This window comes from Octodon degus, unplaced genomic scaffold (assembly GCF_000260255.1).
Source record: "Octodon degus isolate 3935 unplaced genomic scaffold, OctDeg1.0 scaffold00112, whole genome shotgun sequence".
NCBI classification, from domain to species: Eukaryota; Metazoa; Chordata; class Mammalia; order Rodentia; family Octodontidae; genus Octodon; species Octodon degus.
Window position 1 is genome coordinate 9,093,391 of NW_004524688.1, and position 17,934 is coordinate 9,111,324.

A 17,934-nucleotide genomic window follows, 5' to 3' on the forward strand; every position below is an offset into this window, starting at 1 on the left:
CCACCCAGATGCAGCCAGAGCAAAAGGGAAAGTAATGAGCAGACACCTCCTACAGGTGCAGGGGCTGTCCCCGCAGTGCTTTGGAGCTGCAGGGTGGCAGGAGGCCACCCAGGCCCTCCTGTACTCCTCTCCAGTGCCTCCCTTCCTCTGCCCAGCACCCAGCTCCTTGGAGCCCCAGGCTGGGGCTGCTGCATTCCACAAGCAGAGCACAGAGAGGCACAGGTTGACACCTGCAGCGTCATCTGCAGAAACCCTCGCCTGCCCTCCCACAAGGGGCTGTACCAGGGAGATAGGAGGCCAGACTCATGCTCTTTCCTTAGAGTCAGGCACTGCCAGGGGTGTCTGGGACTGATGGTGCCTCCTTACTAACCCTTGAACATGGAGCCCCCCTCAGGGGTTTCTTGGGAGCAGAGGATGACTCTCTGGAAGCCGAAACACGTTCCCCTACTCTAGTGCCAGATGCCACCATTGCTCAGTGCAGATTGTTCTAGGAATAGAGAGAAGATGCTGATGCTGCTCCTGGGTAGGTCAGTCACCTCAGCCTCCACAGCCAGCCCCCTCTAAGCCATCCACAGTATGCTGAGTGCATTCCTTTTTCTGCACTAGTCCTGTCCCACAAGGAAGCCCTAGAGCATCCCGAGTCGCAGGCCTGACCTGCAAAGGATGCAGAGTGGAGCCCTAGCAACACCCAAGTGAGAGGCTCCATGAGTGCCCCCCCCACCTCACACAGGCACCACAGAAGCACCAGGGATTCTGCCCCTCCTCAAGAAGGGCACCTGAAGATTTGCAAAGTGCCTGGCCAAGCAAGACCCTGGGTTCTGGCCCCGCCTCTGCAGCGCCACCGCAAATGTTCAGTCCAAACAGTTGGTCTCAGACCACCCACTTGCATCTGATGCCAGTGCCACCATGCTGCGAGCTCAGATTGATGCGCTGCTCCATGCACTGCTGGCCACGGGCAGATCACGCATCTCTCTCCAGCTCTCAGCAAGCAGGCATTCTGCCTGGACCAGAGCCACCACATCCTCAGCAATCCTGGCACCATCTAGGGCAAGAAGAAAGCAAAGAGCATGACCTCACTGTGAGAAGGCTTTTGGAGGCATCCAGGTGGGTGGCGGGTGGGCCCACACAGTACCAGCATCTGTTGGTGGCATCCAAGGGCAATTGCAGACCCTGCTCTTGACTGCAAAGCGTGGCACCTTCATGCCAATGTTCTGGGCCAGGAGAGCGGACTTCAAAACTTAGTTTATGACATGGCTGAGTCTTGGCAATCAGTTCTTAGATCTGGGAAAATTGTTCCAGGGCTGTGACAACTTGGGCTGTCCACCCCTCATCCCTACCATGCAATGGCTAAATGTGGACATGAGGGGACTAAGCGACTCTAGGGAATGTACTTTCCCACCTGTAGGGCTGCTTTGCGATGTCCCAGCCTGAAAGGTATCTTAGCCAAGTCTCGACACCCTGAGAAACGGTAGCAAACTGTCGCTGTGTCTCTTTCACCCACCCACACCATTTCCAATTACCAAGACAAAGAAGTCAGAAGAACAATGGGGACTGCAAGGAGACAGAGGCTGAGTAGGAGCCCACCGCTAGGGCAGATGTGGCAAGAAGTCTAGCCCTCACTCCCCTCTCTCCAGCACAAGACCCTGTGTACTTCTTACTTCTAGACTAATGTATGGTGAGTATAGGCCCAGCTGGCCACTCCCCCATCTACCACCCCCACCAGACAGTCCAGCTTGCCTCTCTGACTGCTTTGCATACAATCAGCCCTAGAGCTAGGAGGCGCCCTCCAGCAAGGGACTTTGGGAGGTAACACGCTGCTGATTAGGAACACCAGAGAGCCTTTGAAAATGCAGAGCTGCCTCTCCCCCCAGAAGGGCCAATGTATGGCTGGCTGACCTTCCCCAGCCCATGGAAGCCTCGTGCCTCTCAGTACCCACCTAAGCCTCCTCACCGGGGTGGCTAGGTGCTGGCTGCATCTCCTCTCCACTTCAGCCTGGCTCCTGCCCACTGTCTTCGCCGCTGGATGTGGTACGTCGTGAATCTCGTCATTCCCAGGAAAACTATTCCGCAGCCAGGTCCTCGGCTCCTCAATCCATGGCCCCCAACCTGGGTCAGTCTGTGCCAAGAGGAAGTAGGTGGGGGCTGACTATTATTAAGGGCTTGCTGGGTGCCAGGCTCTGTGCTTGGAGCCTTGCCTGGGCACTCTGCCTGTGCCATCTCACTTAGTGGCTTGGAACTCCCTCCTCATGCATCAGGAGCAGTCTTTATGAGACCACAGAGCTGCTTCCTCCTCTTGCTGCCCCTCGCTTTCTTAGGCTGCCCTCTCTTCTCCCTGCCACCTGCGTTCCTCTCTACTTTCAAAGCACAGCCCGAGCTCCTCTGCCCACGTGTAACCTCAGATCTCTCCATCCACATCAACCTCTTCTTTCCTTGTTCTCTGACACTTTTCTGTGCAACTTTTTGTATTTTATTTTATAATCACAGTGCTGCACATAACGGCCAGACCAGCTCAAAGGACATGAATGCTTGCTCCTGCTGTAGCAGGTAGATCCCCGAAGCCCCTGGCTATGGGCCTGTGTCCTCAGCATTCTCTGCCACATGACTAGAGTTCCCTGGGCTTCACAAACTGAGTGACTGTCTTCTCCCGCCTTCCCTCCCTCCGCCGTCTCCTTCCTTTCCCACTAGGTCACTAAGGTAGAGCTTGCACTTCATCTGCAGTTCTAATGAGAACTTTCTCACCTGTGCTCCATGGGAAAATTGGACAGTGGTGTTTCTCCATCATGCCTTGAAGTGCTTGAGTGTCCTGCTCACCCAGCTGTTGGGCAGGGTCAGGGAGATACAAGTAAGATGCTTGCCTCAGGGATCCTGGATGCCATGGCCTCCGCTGGACCTGCTGCAGCTGCACGGGCGGGTCTGGAAGCTGCTTGTTTCCTTTTCCTGACCTCAAGGAGTTGGTTTGGAGGCCCCAAAGCCACCACACATCTGCAGATGTGACCATGAATCCACACACCCTGGGTTTCTGTAGGCACTTCGAGTCTGATGAAGTTTTAAGCCAACCTGTGCTCCCCACCCATTTAAACCTGTACAACGCAAGCCATCAATCAAATCATTGGGCCACGTCCTGTGGTGTGTGGACATCGGCAGTGGACACTGCTGGGCTGAGGTCTGCTCTCCTTAGGACCCTCAGGTGTCTGTGGATGGCCTCCCCTAGCTATGCCACCAGTTACATCTAGGATCCAGTGTTCCTCTCGGCAGAACGTGCCAAATTCCCAGAGTGTATCCAATTGGTGGCTTCTCAGGAGCTGTAAGAGTCCATTTTCTGCTTCTCTGCTAGTGATGAGGAGAGCTAGTGTGGATACAAACCTGGGCTGGCTCCTTAAAGAAGTTTTTTACTGCAAGCAGTAAATTCTGCCCTGAAGCTTTGGGAGAGAGAAAGATGAATAAAGGTGGAGAAAGGCAGACAGAGCTCCCAGCTGTGGGCACCTTGTCTGCATGGCCAGGGCTTTCCTGGCACTCCATGTTGGCAAACACCTGTTTCCGAGCCCAGCAAGAGCCGGATATGGGGATGGACCTGTCCCATGGTCCAGGGTATAGGATTTTGGATAAATCAGAAGTGCTTTCTCTGGCAGAGAGATTGGTTAACTATGGAAAAGGTTTGCCAAGGGAGGGAGAGCACTGAGAGTTTCTTGCTGGGCAGCATTAAAAATAACACAGAGTCTTACCACCAAAGTCAGGTAGATGATTGCAGCCTGAAGGCTGGAAAATGGGCGAGTGAGCATGTTTACAGCTGTTTGCCAAGCGGGAAGAGCTGAGATCCCACTGAGCAGCCAAGGGGCCGGTCCCCCCCTCCCCCCTCGCCGCCCCCATGGCCGCTGGCCCTTGTAATGGCCCCACCTTCCTCATCCCAGGAAGTCCCTGTGGAGGCAGCTGTAGGGACTCCATACAGAAGGGAATCCCATGAGCAGTGGTAGAAGCCAGTCTGCTGTAGACTTCTAGGAAGTTCTTTCCATCTCAGGAGTGACAAGTCCCTTTTGTGTTCCAGCATGCCACAAGACAGCACCAGCCAGCTCAGCCCACCCTTGGCGAGGATTCCCACGGCACCCTCAGACAAGTTGACTCCCAACTTTCTGGGCGGCGTCCCAGGCCATTGCCACCTTAGGCTGGACAGCTCTCATCTCAGCCACAAGCAAGAGCTTCCCCTGCTGCTGTTCGCCTGCCTCCCCTCCTCTCCATCCCATATGTGCTCAGCATCTCATTTTCCTCTCTGCCTCGGATCACAGAGCCTGAGTCCCCCTACTTCTCTGGTGACATAGTGTGACTTCTCCCTTCCTAGCGCCAATACGTCAAAACTTTGTGTTAGAAAAGAAAAGCCAGAAGAACCATCTGGGAAGTAGGTCACCTGAAAAGCAACAACTTGTCTATAATTAAATCTGCGCCTTCCAGTGGGCTGTCTCTGGGAGAGCCACAATTCTGCGGCAGCTCCCTCCTCCGCCCTGAGCCCTCACCCCCAACCCCATGCTTTCTCTCTGGAACCACCGGTCAAACTTCAGGATGAAAATCTTAGTGCAAAATTTTCCAGTACAACTTCCTTAGCTAAACAATGAAAGTGTCACCGCTTTATGGTGCTGACTGTCTCTGGCTTGCATCACTGAGAAAGGAAACCGAATGGTATGGAGGTGATGACTATGAGGACAGGGGCGGGCGTTTGCTGTGTTTATTTAGTGGTGCTCCCTGGCTCCTTCGCCCTCAGCAATTTTGTGTCCTGGATTTTAACATTTGATTAGCACTAGCCTCTGTGTCGGAGTTTTTGATGATCCACGCTGGCCTCTTTCTTTTTCTCCTTGCTTTTTTCTTCCCGTGCAGAATTTCTTCTTGGCCGCTGGTTAAGCAAATAACACCTGGAGCATCCAGATCTTCAGGCTCAGAATGCTTTTATTTCACTCATGATAGGAATTAGGCACAGTCGCTGTGAGGGCTCCAGCTGACGGCGTGCAGATTGTCAGCCTGGAATCCTTACGAACCGCCACCAGCTGGCAAGAGGCTCAGGAGAGAGAGGAGGCTGACTCACAATGGGCTGGGATTGTTTTAAAAAGCGAGGGTAAAACAGACATTTCTAGAAATGACTAAGTGGTATGCTTTGCTTCTATTCCTAGAAAATCGGAGAGGCTGACAGGGAGAGAAGTGGCAGTCGGTGTTTGGTGTGTGAGTTGCCTGTGGATGTTGGGAGAGGGACTTGTCGCTTGGTCCCAACATTCACCCTGCCTCGAGGATGGTCCAGGAGCTGTGGAGACAGTGCTATCCTGGCATTTGTGCCAGCCTCATTCAAGACTGGGATTCTAATTGCATACCAAGTGCCTAAACTGCCAACTGGTTACCGGGGAGGAACTAGTTGGTTAGGAGAAGCTGATGGCTAAGGACTCCATGCCAATTCCAGAATTTACGAAGGCTCAGTTTCCATCCCCTCCTGCACGTCCAGGGAAGAACACACTCTGCTGGAAGGCCCTGCCACGCATGGCCAGGTTGCTTTCTGCACTTGCCCAAGACTTGGTTGCCAGTGAGATGCTGCAGGGCACAGGCCTGAAAGCCTTGTGTGTTTCTTCCAGCCCAGCAGACCAAGCCAGGGAGCCCTGACAGCAGGACCTGCACTGGGCGTAGCTGCATCTCCACACTGAGGTCCCAGTGAGCTGTCCAGGGCCCCATGCAGTGACTTGACTATTGAATTAATAGTGACTCCTTGGTGATCATTCTGTTTGGAAAGAAAAAAATCTCAAATGTGATGGTGATGCATTAGGTCTGGTCTGGTGGCAAGAGTGGAGACAATGGAATACGAATGTCTTGGGTCTACAATTTTGGACAGGCCATGTACTGACTGTGTGGCCCTGAACTAGTGGCAGCCTGAAGTCCATGTCCTTTGGTCTGAATGATGCTATGAATGGCCATGGGGGGAATACAAGGAGGGTTCGACATGCAAGCATATGGGAAGAGCCAGGCTCCCGCTTAGACCTTATGAAGTGTTAACTTTTTTCTTTGAGGGATGGGTGTGTGTGTGTGCACACACATGCATGTGTGGTGAGTGTGCCTGCCCTGTGTGCATGCATGGCTATGTAAATTTGTATGTGTATAATACAGAGAGGACAATCAGACAGCAGGAGGCTAGGGCTCCAAAACATAAAATACAAGATGCCTGGTTAAACTGGAATTTCAGTTGTTAAACAGTTGTTAACTTTGTATTAATTGTTAACATACGCGTGCCCCAAGTATTGCAGAGTACGTACTTAGACTAAAACAACGAAGGCGCCACTGTGTATGTAAGATCTCATCCTGGGTATCTCGTAGGGTTATTTGCTGAATCTGGCAACCCTAGCTGGAGCAAGGCTTGCAATCTCGGTTGTAAAGCTAGATTGATGCAAGTGGGTGCGCCTGGGATTGGGTCTGCACGGAGGAAGCCTCCTGCGGACTGGCTTGGCTCTTTGTGAGCAGTCTCCTGGAGCTGTTTGGGCTGGTCACTTCCCCATTGGTCAGGTTGCAAGTGCCCTCGATGGCACTGGGCCAGCACTGAGCTGCAGACAGCCTGGATTCTGGCTCAGCCGCTGCCCGGGGATTGCCCACAACTAGGGAGACCCCACTTTCCTACTGACCTGGGTATGGGCGGGGTAGTCTCTTGAGCCTTATTTATTTGTTTCCTCCATCCTATTTGATTATCCCTAAACAGGACCCCAAAGAGTTCCAAGCAGCTGCCAGACAGTCATGAAAACATGGTTCCCTCTTCTGCAAAGCTTTGTCTGCCTCCTTGCCCCAGGGTCTCCTGACAATCTGTCCCAGCCTCAATCCCTTCCCCTGGTCTGCTCAGCCTCCTCCTACCCATCCACTTTTTGTTTGGCAAATCCTACCCTGGCCCGCCCAGCCTGCCCAGCCCACCCAGCCTGCCCAGCATGTCCAGCAGGTATTCTCAGGCCCTAGCAGGTTCTAGGGCCAGGGGCAGGAGGCACAGACACTCGCAAAGGGGAATAGGAAATGAAATAGCTTTCCTCCCCCCAAGCCCCCTCCCAGCTCTGCCGACAGACCCACCCCTTGCGGTGCGAATTGTTTTCAATCCAATCTCGTGTTTATTAAAGTTCCCTCCAGGGTTAGCTCAGGAGACTTCTCCCCCAGCCTCTTGGAGTGGCCTTATTTACCAGAATCCCCTCGGCGCGCCATTTAAGTGTCTCCATTAACATTTTGTGCATCTTGCTCATTGCAAGCATGGGCCCTCAGAGACCTCCAGGGTGGCGGCAAGGCGGCAGCCCACAGGAACAACGGGCTTATTTTAATTGGTTTGAAACTGCTGCTGTCGACCACAGAGGGGTCCCTTTTCTTGAGTAATGACCTGGAATCTGATCATGCGGCTTTTGTTAGCTTGTAACACTGGAAGTGTAGCCTTGTGAGATCAAAGCAAATGCTGAACATCTATCTGTCCATCATGGACCCCGCTCAAAACAACCAGCAGTGGGAGGGACCCGTCCAGGGGCCACGCTGAGTGTGTGTCTGGCCATAGTCTCCTGGTATCCACCTACATGTAGGCAGCGCTGCAGGGCAGGGCACAGAACCACCAGCCAGGAGGGAGCCTCTAACAGAATCCACTGGCCACTCCCTCTCCCCAACCCTGCCCCGTGGGTCCACTGAGGGCACACAACACCCCGCTCTGGGCTGGTGGGGCTCAGGCCTCTCACTGCTCCCACGAGCTCTAACCACATAAATCCCCAAAATAACTGGGGAGAATTGTGACAGTGTCTCACTATATATTCCAGGCTAGCTTGGAACCCTAGGCAATCCTCCTGCTTGAGCCTTCCTCGTGCTGAGATTAGAGGCATTCGCCACCACACCAGCTAGGGGAGGCTTTTGATAACGGAGGTAAAATGCTATGGTATGTTCCTGCAGTTACCAATGGCTAACTTTAATTTTTATTTTTATTAGTAAAGCATTTTTATTTTATTTTTATTAGTATATAATCATTGCTTTGTTAGTGAGGTATTGGTACCTCACTAACAAAAGAGGTATGTCTACCTCTTCACCTTTGTCCATTCTCCTCTCCTCCTTCCCCATTCCTCCATCTCTTTTTTTTAGTATTTATTTATTTATTTGGTACAGGGACTGGCTACACAGCTCAGACTCATTGCGATCCTCCTGTCTCAGCCTTCTTGTCGCTGGGATTACAAGTACGCACTGCCGTGCCTGGTTTCGGTGGCTGGCCCAGCACATCCCAGGCACATTCCCATACTGCTGGAATGGCCTGCAGTACCGGGGATTTAACCCAGGTCCTTGTGCTTGCCAGGCAGGTGCTTAGACCACCAAGCTATCCCCCCAGCCCCTCCTCCATCTCTTGGTCCCTTCCTGTTTGCAAAAGATCTACGTCCCTGTTACTTATTATCTGCCTTTTCTTATTCTTTATTTTTATGACTATATGTTTGCAATTCATAACTGTTGGATTGGTGGTGGGAAGCTGGCATTGGTACATAATGTATCTTAATTCTTTTTAAACCTTTCTTTATGTTGTATCGAGTCTTAAAGAAGAAAGGAAGCAGAGAAGACATGGTGGCACGTGTTGGCTTCCAGGTGGCTGAGGCAGGAGGATTACATGTTTGAGCACAACCTAAGCAACTTAGCGAGACTGTCTCAAAATGAAGCACAGGGTTGGGGAGTGACTCGGCAGAAGGTTGCACTGGGTTCAGTTCTCAGTGCAAGAGGAAAGCGAAGTGGAAGAAGAAGAAGCAAAAGGGGGCAGGGATAAATGAAGGATCAAATAAGCTGTTGTCCCCTCTGGGCACACCAGCCCGCCTCCCCTACCCCACATCCAGAAGCAGCCCTGGTTATTGTTTGTTATCTATTAATTTTGTCCCTTGAAAAAAGACACATCCGTACCCACATAACCAAGACTGATGGTGACTCGGTGCCATGTCTCTTTCAAGTGCACATGCGTGTGTGGTTTCTTCTGTGGCTTGCTTCTTGCACTCAGCACTGTGGCTCTGGGGCTTGTCAGAGCTGGTGGGTATTTTTCTGATCTCTACCTCTGATCTGCTGCTGTATGGAAATTTGTCTTAGGGATCCACCCTGTCTTCTCGTCAAGCTTCCAGTGACAAGCACACCAGTTGTTTGCAATGTGTGGCTCTTGGGAGGGTGGCTCAGTTGGCACCAGCCTCCTTGAGAGCCAGTGGGTACCTGGCAAGGTGGGGCTGGGTCTCAGATGTTCCGGGTCCCCAAGTCCTGCCCATGGCTCTCCAGAGCACCTGGACTGTCTTGTTCCCCAGCTGCCGTGGTTTGCCCTGTCTCATCCCGTTCTCCAGGTTTCCTGTCCTTTCCCCTTGAGGGCTGGGCATGGTGTCTTGGGGAGGCTGGGGCTGCCTGGTTCTTTGCCCCTTCCCTGTGCCTTGGCAGGCTTGAGATTACCTTGCAGCTCACTGTATCTCCTCTTATCTGCTCAGGAAGGCAGCCTGCAACTGGGCCATTCACACTTGCAACCTTGTTGTCAGGCTCCACTGCCTGTGGCACCTTCACAAGGCATCAGGACCATATGGCTAAACTGCATGTGCAGCAGGGACTGTGACCCTCACTGTCTTCCCAGCATGCCCAGCCACAGGGACCCAGGCTCAGCTTGGTAGGACTGCATCCTTTCCCAGAGCTCCTGGGAGAGGAGGTAGAACTTCTACAAGCTTGAAAATACAGTGGCCCTCCATAACTGTGGATGGCTCAGCTAGACTTAAGTGATATTCAGAAAAAAATAATGGCTTCTGTGCTGAACACCTACAGGCACTTTTTCTTGTCATTATCCCCTAAATAATATAGTGTGGCAGCTATTTACACAGCATTCACATTGGTATCATGCATAATCGAGAGATGACTTCGAGTGTACAGGAGAATATGCAAAGGCTATGTGCAAATATTGCACCATTTTACACCCGGGATTTGAGCATTTGCAGAGTAGAGTATCTTTGGGGGCTCCTAGAACCATTCCCATGGATATTAGAGACAACTGGACTTGTGTTTAGCAAAATGGACCCCCTGGAGGTGAAGGATGGGGGAGCCCTTAGATTGGAGAGAGTCTGGTGGACTTCTGAACTTGGGGACAAGCCCTGTGCCCCAGGTGGGAAAAGATGCTACAGAGGAGAGGTTGGAGCGGAAGTCTCCAAGAGCTCACGGGAGGAAACAGAGGCTCAGGGAAGCAATGTGAAGAGCGGACTCTGGCCCAGCCTGTCCTCCTAGGTCCTGTGCACCAATAAGAGAAAGGGCCCTACTGGCCTTGTCCTCTCCGCTCAGTCTCCAGGGTGTCCCTAAGCCCCTTAGGGATTTTAGGGGCTGTCTGACCCACCCCTCACTCTAAGCCAGACCAGCCCTGGGGTGGCCCCAATGGACTGACGCTCTGTCAGCAGCAGGCTCTGTGCTTGGGAAGATCTCAGATGCTCTTGTCCCACCTCTGGCTATTTGCTCAGCAGGCCCCTGCCCAGGCTCTGTCACCCCACCGCCTAATGTTTCCTGCCCTACGGGGGCCATGCAAGAACTCAAGAAGTATTGAAAGGAAGGGAGGCAGCTGTTGGAGCTCACGTGACAGAGAGGGAAACTGAGTCGCGGACTGGCTAAGGCTAAGAAGACTGAGAACAGTGTGGCCATGTGAGTTGAGCTCTCAAGCCAGAAGTCCTAGGCTTGGGTTCATGCTGTGCCCCTGGGCAAGCTGTGTGCTCTAGGGGAGGCTCCTCTAGTTCTCCGTGCCTCAGTTTCCCTGAGGATCACCTTAAAAGTTAATGGACCATACTGCAGAGAAAGCTCCTATGTTTCCCTGAGGCTCTGCCTCAGCTCCCTGTTCCTGTCCTTGTTCTTTCCCGCTGAGACGGCAGCTGTGCGGCACTGACACCCCATGTGTGCATGGGCTTGGCCCAAGGAAGACTGGAGAGTGGCAACCTAGTTTATTAGGTCAATAAAATCTCAAGTGCATGAACTCCAGAGATGCCTGAGGTCATTTTATGTGCATGAGGGAGCCTGAGAGTTTCCTGGACCTGTGTCTTTTGTGTTCATAAAACCGATGGATGAATGGTAGTCTGCCCTTTACCTATGTCCCTATCCCAGGAAGGCGTCTGTCACCAGAGAGCCAGCCTTGCTGTCTATGGAAGCCCCACCTCAGAACCCTGGGCTGTCCAGCCTAGCACCTTCCCTCAGATGGATACGACTCATGTCCCAGCCCTGGACCGCAAAACCCTGGTCTGGCTGGGTGGGCAGCCCTGTCCTCTAAGCCTGTCTTTATCCAAGATGCTCAGGCTCCTGTCTCTCTGCACTCATGCAAGCCAGGCTGGTGTTCCTCTTCTCAGTCTCTGTAGGATGGAGAATCACTTTGGGTCCTCTTAAAAAACCAAAAAAAAAACAAAACTTGCTCCTTCCTTGTCCCTCCGCCCCACCCCAACACTCTCCTTTGTCCCTTGGCACTTCCCTGGTGTGCCTAATTCCCGGAGGCTGCAGCAGCTGCACAGACGTGGCCCCATCTCGCTGCACACACACAACCCTGAGAATTGATTCAGAAAACGATTAGTTACAGTACAGCGGCGCTGCTAACTGTGGCATTTTGCTTTGCAGTTATTGATACATCATCAGAATTGAGAAGCGATAGCCAGAAAGGGGAGGAGGGGCCAGCAGGGGCAGAGAAGGGGGCTGGACATCACTGTCCTGCAGGCTCAGGTAGCCCTGCCCTGATGGGGAAGGATTTCTAGCAGAAGTTGGAGCTGGGGTAGCCTCAGCACAGCCCACCTAATTACACATAGACCTAGGACAGCCAGCAGATTCCAAGCTTGTGCCTATGCAGTCCTTGTCCCCAGGTAGACCCATAACCCCTTGCTGTCTCCTTCCTCCTCCTACTTTGCTGCTACTGCTGAGGCACGGTTCCCCTTCCCAGCAAGAATGGGGTGCAGGGCTGAATGTACAGGGGGGCTTGAGACCCAAGACTCAGTAGGCACAGTAAATAAGAACTGATAGAAAAAGCCAGATGGATGGATGGATGGATGGATGGATGGATGGATGGATGGATGGATGGAGAAATAGGTAGACGGATGGACAGATAGACTTGATTTTATGGCCTGGATCACACAATTGTGGGGGCTACCAAGCCTGACATCTGTGAGGCAGACACAGGCTATAACCTCAGGTAGGGGTTAGGACTGCAATCTCCAGGGTAGAGCTCAATGATACTAAAGTGAACCAACTCTAAATATTAAACCCAATTACTAAATATTGTCAAGGCAAAACCTAGATTCCTGTCTGGCCTCTAAGGACCATGGCCTTGCCAATTGGACACCAAAAAAAAAAAAAAAAAAGGAGATCGCAATGCCCCAAGATGCCAAGATCTCAACAGATGGACCCAGGTGGCAGTGAACTCCTGAAAATGGGGCACCATGGTGTAGCACTTCTCACTAAAGACAGGCCCCATTGGTCTTTGATGGCCTGGGGCTGAGAGTTGATGTAGCGTTGGTGCGGACTTCTTGTTGTCACAATAGAACAACAGAGCTGACTTCTCCAGTGGATAGCTCCAGCTGGGACAGCAGCCACCCTTGGGGGGGGGGACAGGCAGCTGTTGGGGGCCTTCCTCATGGGAAGGAAAGGTGGAAGGGACATGGGGTGACACAGACACTGTGCATGGATAACTTGAGTAACTGGTATTTACTTCTCAGAGTGCTGGAGACGAGTAAGTCCACAGTCAAGGTGCCAGCAGATCTGATGTCTTCTCACATGGGTGTGTGGGGAGACTTTTAGCACCCTTGCATGAGAGCACCATCCCTAGAGTCAGTCATGTTCTGGGGGCCTCCTGCAGACTCTGTTCCAGTGAGGTTTATAGGGGCAGGGGCCAGTCTTGCCCTGAGCTTGCCTGAAAGTCAGCGAACAGAGGCACCCACCAGAGGCTCAGGGTAAAGGAGGAGGCTGTGTGGATGCTGGTGGGTTTGGGGGTGGGCAGTCTGATAAACTGCACCTGAGGGCCTACTAACCCCACAGACCTGACATTTCCTTGGAATGGAGGCCTATGACAGGAGCCAGAAGTGACATCAGGGTGGTACTAGAATTTCTGTCCCAGGAGGGCTCTATGCGTGCGAGAGGGGAGTTGACTGGCTTGGGGACTGGAACATGGGCCATCCCACCTGTGGTCCACCCTGACCAGCTGACCCTCTTGCCCATCAGCGCCCCACCCCTCTGGTCCAGCACCACATCTGACACCTCAGATGTCACCTACAGTACCCAGAGCCGCAGCTCAGCGCATCCTTTACATGCTTAGTGGTAGACAGCCACCTTGTTAAGATTCCCCGCCTAACATTCTCTCGTTTGCAGCGTTCAAAAGACACGGTTCCCATGACACTGAGTCCTGTGATATTTTTAATCAAGAGCAAGGGACGGCGTGTGTCTGATGCATTCCAGATATTCAGAGATTGAAAATGATTTTGTTCTCTTGTTTTCTTCTTTAAAATGCAGCGTGAAGTCAGAACCGCCAGAGGAAATCCTGCCGGCCTTCCCCGGAGCTGGTCTGCAGGCCCCTCTGCGGGATCCAGGAGCACCCCTCCTGCACAGAGGTATGTACCCCTCTGCGTGGTGCTTTCTGCGTGGCCCCAGTGCGTGGCATGGGGAGTGAAGTGTGGACAGGTGTCAGCAAGGGGTCCACACAGGCCCCCAGCACACGGTTCCCCAATCCCTATGTGTTTTTCACCTGCCTTTCCCCAATCCCCTTCCTAAAATGCAAATCAGTGGGTGTATAATAGATAATTAATAGACTGATCAGCCAGCAAGGGAGGTAAGTAGATAAATAATTTTAATTATCCTTGGGTTGCCCATAAATTCCCTCACTGCCTTTTTATTAAACTCTCTGTTTACAGGAGTCATTTATATTCCGTGTCATTGTGCCAATCCCTCCCCCGCCTCCTCCTCAGCGGCTCCCATCAGGTCTGACCTAGGGCGGAATCGCTCCACGTGACCGCGAGCTCTGCTCCCAGCTGGGGCCCAGGTGGCCAGGTTGGGCAGCGAGAGGGAAGCCAGCCCTGGGCTCAGCCGCGGTGGCCCCTGCGCTCACCGAGGTGGCTGCAGCCTGGTCCAGCACAGCCAGGAGCCTTCATTGCACTTGGCACCTGCGCTGGAGGCATGAGCTCATTCTGCTCCCCAGGGACTGCCTTCGCCTATTCATAGCTCTGGCTGAGGTTTCCTCCTTGCTCTGAATGCCAAGAGGGAAAGTGGGTTAATAAATATAAAAGAAAACTCTGTCAGAGGGCCTGGGGCCAGACTCTACTAGGCTCTGCAAGAGTCCTGGCTGATTGGGCCCCAGCTAGGTGAGGGCTCCCACACCTAGCCTTTCATCCTGCTCCTGATGGGGGCCAGAGCCTGAGCCACAAACTTGCTCCAGGTTTCCATGGAGCTGGTCTGCAGGAAGAGGAGCCTCCCGGGTGGGGTTGGGTAGAGACTCTGTGCAGCTGGCACCTGCGTGCCAGGGGGCTTCCTCTGCGGTCTTATGTTTCCTGCACCCCTTCTCCATTTACCTTGTTCATGGCCTTTCTTCAGAAGGCAGTGTAGAAGGTGGCCCTGGGTTAGCCCTAAGCAAGAAACCTCTCTGGTCCCTGGCCTGCTCCTGGTCTGTGGCAGGGACAGTTTGGTCTTAGTTGCTGAGTTAAACACTAATGGGAGGAGAACAGAGCTCCAGGAACAGAGCTGGGGATAGAGAAGCTCTCCGAGACAGGTGTCTCCATGTCTGTCCCACTTGTACCAGTTCATATGGTCAGCTGAACATCAAGAGCATCCAGTGCAGGGGACCTAGGACATGAAGCACAGGCATGTGGGCTCCTTGGACTGGTGCGGTTTCTCTAGTGACTGTCCCTGTGTCACTGCCTCTCTGAGGGTTCATGTGTGGATACTCCTAGTGACTCAGGCAGGGCATAGCCACTCAGCCCCTGACTGGCAGAGCCCAGACTCGTATCTGGGTTACCTGGTCATGGCAACCCACTGCCCACAAGTCCTGTGTCAGAGAGTTCTCCTGGAGGGAGAGGAAGTGGGACTCTCTGTCCACATATCTCTGGGCTGCCCCTGCTTCTGTTGGAAATGAAGGGAGACTGTGGATGTTGTGTTTTAGGAAAGGGGACTTAGCTGTGCTCTAGCCGGGAGGCAAGTGATAAAAGAATACCGCCGCTACCCCAGGCTGGATCCTGGATGCTACCAGAGATCAGGCCTTGATGCTCACTGCTGGCTGTCTTGTCTCCTTGGAGGGACACTGTTTGCCCAGGGAAGAGGGTATTTGAGCTGAGCAAATGGAAAGGCCGTGTAAGTTTTCCTCCCTTAGGCAGCCAGTGGAGGCTTCCTGCCCTTTCAGGAGTTTGTTTAGCTCGGAGCTGGGCCGTTGCCCCTGACTCTCTGTAGCCCACATAGGCTGGTGGGAGGGGGGGCCAGGAGTGAGAAAAGATGCTGGGTGGCTTCTCCGAAGGTTTCTCCACTATGCTCAGTTCAGGGTACACTGCAGGGGAGCCACCAAGGCCATCTCCATGACACCCTGTCCAGAACAGCCATCAGGAACAAGGCCTGAGCTTTTCAGGCAGCAGGGGCAGGGATTCATCTGTCGAAACCAACAGCCAGGCCCACAGCATGGCTCCATGATGCTTTGGATTTTCTAGTGGTTTTGTGCAAGGACTTAGGGCTTCTTTTTTTTTTTTTTTTTTTTTGGTCCGAATGCCTTCAGGGCAGGTTTGGCTGGCTGGAGTGTTGTGGGGATCGAACTGCAGCAATCTGAGGCTGACAGCTTTGTGGAAGCAGCCACTTAAAGAACTGAGCTAGGGCCAGGCCCCCTTAGGGTTTCTAATCTGTTTCCATTTTGTGCAATTGGGTGAGATGGGAAGGAAAAAAAATGATTCAAAGATGGACCAAACTGTTCACCCCTGGTGCTTCACCATAACAGCTGTGACAGCCAGGCCACCCCACCTGTACCTGCCAGCCTTTCTGTCCAGGGACAAAGTACCCAACTCCCACAACCTCAAGGAGGAGAGGTCTATGTGGCTCAGGTTTCAGAAGTTTCGGGCAGACTCCACAGCAGGAGCAGCCTGGAGCAGGGGCTGCAGAGGAAGGATGCTCCATTCATGGTGGCCGGGAGCAGAGCAGTGAGACAGTGCCAGAGAGAAGGTGACAGGGGACCGGATATGGTCCCCACAGCCATGCTTCCATGACCCACCAGGCACAGGCAGCAGTTTGCTCCCAAAGTCAGTCAAGTTGGCTCTTAACTTAATGAACTGTTGCAGGCCACGCCCCTCACCCACAACGGCTCCACCCCTTCACCAGCACTTGCTTTGTCCATCTGAGCCACCAGGGGCCACCATCAGGCGGGAACAGGCGATCAGTGACAACAGCTGGAGCAATGCTTTGGGTCCTGGCTGGGTTACGGGGACCCTCCCACCTTCCCACTCAGCATCATCAGCAAGCAGCACTGGGGGACTTCCCTTGTCCCCTACACATGTATGGCAAGGTGTCTGTGTGACCCATCAGAAGAAATGGTGAGGGAGGGCCAGAGCAAGGAAGGAATTTGCTTTGGTTCTTCCACAGGCAGGGCCAGGACATGTGTGAAGCAGACCCTCCTTACTGTCACCCAAGTGCCACCAGCACCTGCTGGGAGCCTGGGAGTCAGGACCAAGAACAGCAGGCCCTTTGGCTTGTCTTCCTCTTTCATTCCCTGATGACCCTGTAGTCATCCTTTCCCTGGCATTAGGGGGTTCTGCAGACCCTCAGTAAGATGGGTGCTTTTCTTTTCAAGTTAAAATTCACTCTTTGTACTGTTTTGTTATTACACAAGTTACAGGTATTCCTTTCAGAAAAATATAGACAGGAGAGCTGGAGATAGCGCACATGCCTGGGATCTCAGTACTCTGGGAGGCTGAGGCAGGAGCTGTCAAGTTTGAGCTCAGCTTGGTTAGGGAGACCCTGACTCAAAATAAAAAAATAAAAATAATAAAGGACCTGGGGCTGTGGCCCAGTGCAAAGGCCCCGGGGTCAATTCTCAGTACTGCAAAAAGAAAAGAGCAAATATAGCCAAGAAGAAGGAAGGGACCAAACATGCCCACAGCTCCACTGTCAGAAACCAGCAGAGTTTACACCTGGCGTGTGCAGCCTCCCAGGTGTCTTCTACATAGAAGGGTTTGCAGAATTCATTGTTCAAAACTGGACCATGCTCTGAATATCATTGTGTAGCCTGTTTTTGTTGCCACTGCTGCTTAATCATATTCTCAGGAATATCTAGGTTGATGCTCACTTCTGTTTCCATAAGAATATTATTTCACTGACATACCACGATGGTGTGTTTTCAAGGCCTAATTTCAAGTGCTAGGCCAGACATTCGCCACTGACCTGTTTCCAAAACTCTGTGTCACACTTTGAGATGCCAGAAGATTAATTTTCCAAATGGGAATTAGGAAATGATTTTTCACATTATAAAGCAGTCTGCAAACATATTCCAAAGACCATCTTTGAAAAATGCCCCCCTCCCCAGGGCATTAAAGTTCCTACAGCATATGCAACCCTACTTCACATCCATTGTGTAGAGGATGACACATCTGTCTTATTCTGTAGGGGTCTTTCCCAGGTTCACAAAATGCATGGGGGTGGAGTGCGTGCATCCATGCACGCACATACACACATGCATGTGTGTATATGTGTACATACACAGGCAGGCCCATGTGTTTGTCACCTTGAGCATACAAGCACAGAATCACATACACATAACCATGCATGATTATATGCACGTACGTACGGACACACACAGGCACCAGTACACAAACACCTAATGCTTGGATGCGCGTCCCTATTGTCAGTTGAAGGGTAGCATTAATTTAATTCCTTATTAATCACATCTATTTATCAGCTGATCTCCCAGTAACAATTCCCAGAGAATAAACTATGATTTCTTTCTTTTTTTTT

The 17,934-nt window shown here is 52.4% G+C and overlaps 1 protein-coding gene across 4 annotated transcripts in view; it reads left to right on the top strand.

Annotated features, from left to right (window-relative positions):
* Positions 1-17,934, top strand: part of Rbfox3 (RNA binding fox-1 homolog 3) — a 406,036-nt gene that overhangs the window by 215,621 nt on the left and 172,481 nt on the right. For all 4 annotated transcript variants that reach the window (XM_004639517.2, XM_004639518.2, XM_023699282.1 and 1 more), the window contains exon 3: positions 13,474-13,571. The gene's annotated coding sequence lies outside the window, so the exon portion shown is untranslated. The remainder of the gene's footprint in view (positions 1-13,473; positions 13,572-17,934) is intronic.